General features: G+C 41.8%; 1 long non-coding RNA gene across 1 annotated transcript; it reads left to right on the top strand.

The window, feature by feature from the left end:
- Window positions 1-5858: 5858 nt before the first annotated feature.
- On the top strand, window positions 5859-7163 carry LOC107655264 (uncharacterized). The gene is made up of 3 exons (XR_001630412.1): window positions 5859-5937; window positions 6192-6249; window positions 7032-7163. It is a non-coding gene; the product is annotated as an uncharacterized LOC107655264 (long non-coding RNA).
- The last annotated feature ends 80 nt before the right edge of the window (window positions 7164-7243 follow it).

Here is a 7243-nt window from a genome sequence, read left to right as displayed (position 1 = left end):
TTTCACATGTTATTCAGAGCGTGGTCACAGAAGGCGTTCCCCTAGCGTTTTCCGACGCAACTCGAGTTCCTGAAGAGGAACTTTGTATTATTTCCTGGTTTTGTGTGAATAATAACAATATATTTGGCACTTTGTGTTTCTATTGACATAATGCAATGGTTCTGGGTCATGGGTGGATCTGCATTCCAACAAACCTGAAAGTAAATGACAATGGCTCAAACTATGTCACTAATGCTGTTCTACAGAGATACAGAGAGAGAGAGAAAGCAGACTACTGTTTTCTGTTAGTGTACAATGCGTTTGATTATAAAAAGCTTCTTCATAATACAGATTCTAAGCAATTAACTTAACTTAAAAAAGATTCGAAGGAATTTGGTGTATTATGAACTAAGTTGATCACAGCGCCTATGCCGTTATTACCCAGCTAACGGGAAACTTTCTTAGAACGTTCTGGCAAGGTTCTCTCAAAGTTCTGAACAAAAGTTCTTTCACATTAATAGAATGTTCGTTTAAAATGATCTGGTCTTAAATAACGTTATCAAAAATATATTTATACATTGTTCATTGAACGTTTTTCTGAAACAATTTAGCTGGATGTTAGTCGAATGTTTTTTAAATGCTACTACTTAGTACTTGCTACTACTAATTATTAGTAGTAACGCTACTAATTAATTAATTACGCGCCCTATTAGAATTCAGAGCATTGGGGATTAAATTGTATGGAAGCCCGTTTCACTGCATACAAAAGGTAATGGCTACTTTTTGTCTCACAATTCTGACTTTTTGCTGATATAAACTTGCAATTGTGAATTATTAAGTCAGAATTGTGGGATATACACTCTCAAGTGCGTGAAATAAAGTATGAATTGCAATATAGAAATTCGCAATTCTGACTTTTTCTCACAGTTGCGAGTTTACATCTTGCAATTCTGACACTTTTTTTTTTTAATTGCATGATATAAATAAATATGCAAGTTATAAAGTCATTTTCAAGCGACAGTTGAAAACTCATCTCTTTCGTCACTATTTGACTTAATCAACAAGAAAAAAACGTTGCTTTCTCTTTCCTTAATCTCTCCCTGTTAGCTTTACTAATCTGACCAATGCCTGAAACTTTGTATTACGAGCACTTCCTGCATTTGTTTGCCTCTTTATGATGAATCGGTTATTGTATTCCTCAATTGTAAGTCGCTTTGGATAAAAGCATCTGCCAAATGAAGTCAATATGTAAAGCAAAATAAAATGGACTGAAAATGACTGTTGAATATTATAGATTGTATTTTTAAATTTGAATTGTGAATTTGGATTATTTAATTTTTAATTATGAAAATGTGTGTGTAATATTTTTAATTGAAATATTCACATCTTAAATATACAACCATAAAAATGCAAGCACTGAAAATACAGTGCATTGAAATGTTAACGTAATACTTTTTTTTTTTCAAATAGTGCAATTATGCTTTTTTTGTTGTTTGTTTCAAATAGTCTACACTTGTTATTTACTTATGTAACTCACTATACTTTAAATAAACTGTTAATTATGTTACTGACAATAAACAAGTCATAAGTAATTGGTTTGAAACCGGTATAAATAAGAGGTGAGTCATATTCTGGAGCAATTCAATCCAAATTGGATCATGGCATGAGTTTTATACATTCTTCAGTGTCACATATTTATATGCTGTATCATATGCAGATACCATAATACTACCTGGGTAGTAACTGATTACATGTAATCTGGATTATGTAATCAGATTACAAAAATTAAGTACTTGTAATTAGATTAAATTACATTTGAAAATACTCTTTATCAGACTACAATTTATTTTTATTGATTACATGATTACATATTATGCATGCAATGGCAATAAATTGTTCATAGTTTATTGATTATCGCTAATTCATTTTTACAAATTTCCTCTCTGAAAAAAGCCTACCGCTTAAATACATTCAGAAAGTCTTCCAGTTTTGTGGACGTTCACTAGACAGCTGGCTGCACAGCATTTGACCATTGGATTTACAAAAATCATTTCAGGTTTAAAACCTTTTTCAACATTGCATCAACTATGAACACATTAATTTTTACTTGAATTATCACTCAGTGGTTATTTAACCATGTATTATTATAGCTTTGGAAGGCTTTTGTCTTTCAAACACATTATAATGCACAAATTCACATTATTTCTTATTTACATGTAATACAGGCATTTCAACTTTTTTGAACATCTTTCACCTAATATACTGTATTTACTTGAAGTACCTTTAGATTTTAAAATGAATATTTGAATAATTAAATATCGCATTTGCATGTTCACGGTTCTCTGCTGGTTAATGGTCACAGACATGAAGGTAAGCATTACTTTTTTAGTGTGTTTTTTTTTTGATTGATGTTATTCTAAAATTCTAATCATTTGATTAATTATTAGCTTTTCATTAAACTCACAAAGCCCCTGCAGTTCATTTACGAACCCCAGTTTGGGAAACCTTGACGTAACGCATTGTTTATTGCACTTCATGTTGTTAATTACAACAAATGGAATGCTTTTTTTTTATTAGTCTTTGAATTTTTATATCAATATGGTACAAGATTATCCTATTTAAACCAATATGATAAATGACTAAGGTCAAAAGTAATCTAACCTAAAATGTGTAATGTAATGGATTACTTCACTAACTACAATTTTTGTCATGCAATTTGGAATCAGTTACAGTTTGTAAGGTCAAATTTCTTTCTGATTGTTTAGTTGTCCAGTTAAAGAGAAGTGGAGAAACCCATGTATCTCCTGTTCATTTCCTGGTTTGTGTGAATATTAAAAATGTTTTGGTGCTTTGTGTTTCTACAGATAGAATGAAATGTCCAGTAATGTCCAGTATGTTCCAGTAAGCCTGAAAGAATGAGAGTTTACAATGGATCAATCTATGTCAATAGTGGCATGCTGTTCTGCAGAGACAGACAGAGACTATTGTATATATAAAAGCTTCTCCATTGTTACAGGTTCCAACCAAGTAGCTTTGTTCTTAGATGGATGGCATTTGGCGTATTATGAACTAAGTTAAACACAATGCCGTTATGATAGGAAATGTTCATTGCGTCTTTGCAATGCAGCCTAATTTTATTTCTACACTATATATTTACGGTTTAAAGCTATTATATTATATTATATTATACTATATAGATAAGTATATCTATCTATCTATCTATCTATCTGTGTATAAACTGACTTCAAACAATGCTTTGCAATACTGCTTTCATATTCTCATTGAATTTACAAGTTTGATGTAGGCCTACTATCCACTTAAACAATACGTGATCCAGTTACCATGGAAACGGGGCGTCAACTCAGCTGACAAGTAGCAAACTCCGTCTCTCACCCTGCGTTCCATTCGGAAGGGCTCATCCCTATGCCCTAATCCCTTCAAAGGGTTTACCCTCCGGAGTGAGAGCTTCGAAGGGTTGAAGGGTGTAGGGGACCAAACAACTGTTTCTTGAAGTGCCCTTCTGCGTCATCATCACGTTCCCACACTGAGGCGCCGTCATCATGCAAAGAATCTGCGCAAAGGATCTGTCATGAGTCTGGGCCCTGCGTTTCTCCCTCCCTCCTCCAGAGAGCGCCATCTCCCGGACTCCATTCCCCAAACCCCATACACCTGTTCACTCATTACACTAATTCCCCAAACTCCATACACCTGTTCAGTCATTCACTCGTTACACTCACCCTCGGCTGTTCCCCATTGTCACAGACTATATCTTCTCCTAACGTCTGGAAGCCGTTCCTTAGGGGAGGGGCTCCTGTCAGGGTCTGGCGTCTGGTGTTCTCCCTCTCACCACCAGAGGTCGCCATTTCCCATCCTCCCGGACTCCTTTACCTTAACTCCACACACCTGTTCACCTACTCACACACACACAGCTGTTGCCCATCCTGATGGCTATTTATACTCCTTCCCCACGCCTCTCTGGGCTGATTATTAGTTGTTGATATGTGGACTGATGCAAGCACTAAGTGGCCGTAGTGGTGTCATATTCCTGTTTCTGTTCTGAGCCTGTTGTCAGATTCTGATATCTGTTTGTGTTTCCGTTTTGGTTTTTACTTTGTTTTCCCTTAAGTTAATAAAGACCTGCATTTGGACCCAGACCCTTGTTTACACGGTGTGTTCCCTTACCACGCCGTGACAGAATAATCAGCCAAACATGGGTCCAGCAGGAAAGTTCCTCAACGTCCTGCAGGGAGACCGGTGCATTGAGGATTACGCCAGGGACTTCGTGGGAGTGGCTCGCCAGTCGGCTACGGAGAGGACCTGCATAATGGTCTTTTTCTGGGGTGGCCTAACCGAGCCCTTCAAATCCCTTATGCCATTCTGGCACCCCGAGGAGGCGCCGGAGGACTACATCAACCTGGCTCTGCAGTTGAGCGGCTCCGCCTTCAGGGTGGAGTTGGCTGCGGAGCCCGCTCACAGTCCTCCCGAAGCGGCAATTCACGGGGCGTCAGAGGCCTCGTCTGCGACACCCAGTATCTCACGCCCGTTCCCGGAGCGTCCCGGACTGATACGCAGCGTGCAGGAATCCCCGCTGATGTCGGTGCGAGCGGCGTGGTCAGCTCGCAAGGCTCCCGAGGCGTCGGGGCCCGCTGAGGTTCCCTCCGAGGCGGCGGGGCTCGCTTCTGGCCTTTCCGAAGCGGCGGAGCCCGCTGATGATCCCTCCGAGGCGGCGTGGCTCGCTTCAGGCCTTCACGAAGCAGCGGAGCCCGCTGATGATCCCTCCGAGGCGGCGGGACTCGCTTCCGGGCCTTCCCGAAGCGGCGTCGTCCGCTCACAGTTCCCCCGAGGCGGCGGCGTCCGCTCACAGTTCCCCCAAGGTGCCGGCGTTCGCTCAGAAAGCTCCGGAAGCGGCGGTGTCCGTTCACGGTTCCCCCGAGGCACCGGTGTCCGCTCACGGTGGAAGCCGTTCCTTGGAGAGGGGGTCCTGTCATGAGTCTGGGCCCTACGTTTCTCCCTCTCTCCTCCAGAGGGCGCCATCTCCCGGACTCCATTCCCCAAACCTCAGAAAGCTCCGGAAGCGGCGGTGTCCGTTCATGGTTCCCCCGAGGCACCGGTGTCCGCTCACGGTTCCCCCCACTCAGAACGCTGCAGAAGCGGCGGTGCCCGCTCACGTTTCCCCCGAGGCGGCGGTGTCCGCTCACGGTTCCCCCGAGGCGGCGGTGTCTGCTCACGGTTCCCACGAGGCGGCGGTGTCCGCTCACGGTTTCCCAGAGGCGGCGGTGTCCGCTCACAGTTGCCCCGCCAATGCCCGTTCCAAAGCGGCAGCTCCACACACACCGCTAGCGGCGGTGTCCGTTCATGGTTCCCCCGAGGCACCGGTGTCCGCTCACGGTTCCCCCGAGGCGGCGGTGTCTGCTCACGGTTCCCACGAGGCGGCGGTGTCCGCTCACGGTTTCCCCGAGGCGGCGTCATCCGCTCACAGTTCCCCCGAAGCGGCGTCGTCCACTCACAGTTCCCCCGAGGCGACGGCGTCCGCTCACAGTTCCCCCGAGGCGGCAGCGTTCGCTCACGGTTCCCCCGAGGCGGCGGTGTCCGCTCACGGTTCCCCCGAGGCGGGGGTGTCCACTCACGGTTCCCACGAGGCGGCGGTGTCCGCTCACGGTTTCCCAGAGGCGGCGGTGTCCGCTCACGGTTTTCCAGAGGCGGCGGTGTCCGCTCACAGTTGCCCCGCCAATGCCCGTTCCAGAGTCTGTCGGTGACGTCCCTTACATGCAGGCTAAAATGGGCTGAAACTATTTCAAACCACTGTGTTTCAAACACGTTTTGATTTTACATTGTAAATAAATATTGATAAAAATTGTACTGTGATTTCAGGAGCATCAGAAAAAACCCTCTAAAACAGAGGGGAAGTTGCAAGAAAATTTCTAATGGGAGCTGCTGACAGAGATATAGGAAACACAGGTAATCTGAGAAAGCTTATTAAATAACTTCATATACATTTTTGACAATATATCATCATGCATCTTTAAAATCTAAAAATGTGAATTCTAGTATCTTAAGATTTTTTATGTTTTCCATATTACTATTTATCTTTTCTGCATTTCACCTATGCTCTAGTTTGTTTATTTCTAATAAACCTGACATTTTATACTATATATTGTTGGCTCCGTGACAAATTGTTCCTATATTTTTCCATGCTGATGGCCGTGCTGCAGAGCTGGAGCGGATCTCCTGTTGAAGAACATCTCCAAGGTGCTATGAACCATCTGACTAGTAAATAGTAACATTCAAAAGTTTATCTAATATTAAAAAAATAAATCAAATAAATATAAAATATTTCCTGTAAGTCCTACAAGGTCATCTTGTTTAACTCTGCACTGAGGACACTTTATACACAACAACCTACAGAGGGGTCCAACATTATTCAAAATGAGACACAGATGATAATAAAAAAATGAAAGAAATTAAAATTAATAACAGTAAGACAGAACCAGAGTATTGTGAACTTGCCTCACTTCAAACTGTCACGGTCTGTAAAGGTTATCATCTGCCAAGCTGGATGGACGTTGAAGGTGAATTTTTTTTATTCGTCAATTTGCCGATCTGGGGAGTTGGAAAATTAGCCTATTTTCAAAAATAGTAGAGTGTTCCTTTAAATGTAACTACAGACTTATAATGTTTTGTATTGTAAAGTTATTAAGTTCTCAATGTTTAATTTGATAATTTCCTGTTAGTTAATTAGCACATGAAGCGGTCTGGGTTACAGTCTGAGGTTATTTAAATATTATTTTCTAAACTTTAAACGCAGTGAAGTGTTTGTTCAAGTAGACTTTTTTGCTTGTGGAAACCTCACGTGAGTCTGAAAGGTACTTAAAACTTAAAAATGTATTTGCACTCTTGAAGACTGTTCACCAAAGACTAAATTTCAGTCTGGCAGAATTTCCTGCACACTTCACCACCAAAATTAGCTGTAGAGGCCAAAATGAGCATTGTGAATGTAAGAGCCTCACGTTAAATTTATAACAATCATTGTTAATGTTTGAATTGTATTTCAGGGCAGTTCGTGAAGACAGATAATCAAGAGATGTGACAAACTGTACAGAAGTCAGTTCCAGATCCACCCTCCACACCAGACCTCTCTCTCATATGTATTGCTGTCTACTAGCATATTATGTGTTCTCTTCAGACTTAGGTGCATGCAGATATTACTCAGGGACATGAACACTTGAATATTATAAGAATAGGGAAAGTACGAATGAATTAAGAT

This window comes from Sinocyclocheilus anshuiensis, unplaced genomic scaffold (genome assembly GCF_001515605.1).
Source record: "Sinocyclocheilus anshuiensis isolate Anshui unplaced genomic scaffold, SAMN03320099.WGS_v1.1 scaffold988, whole genome shotgun sequence".
NCBI lineage: Eukaryota > Metazoa > Chordata > Actinopteri > Cypriniformes > Cyprinidae > Sinocyclocheilus > Sinocyclocheilus anshuiensis.
Note: the sequence above shows the minus strand (reverse complement) of the source record. Positions and strands in the feature narration are given on the sequence as shown.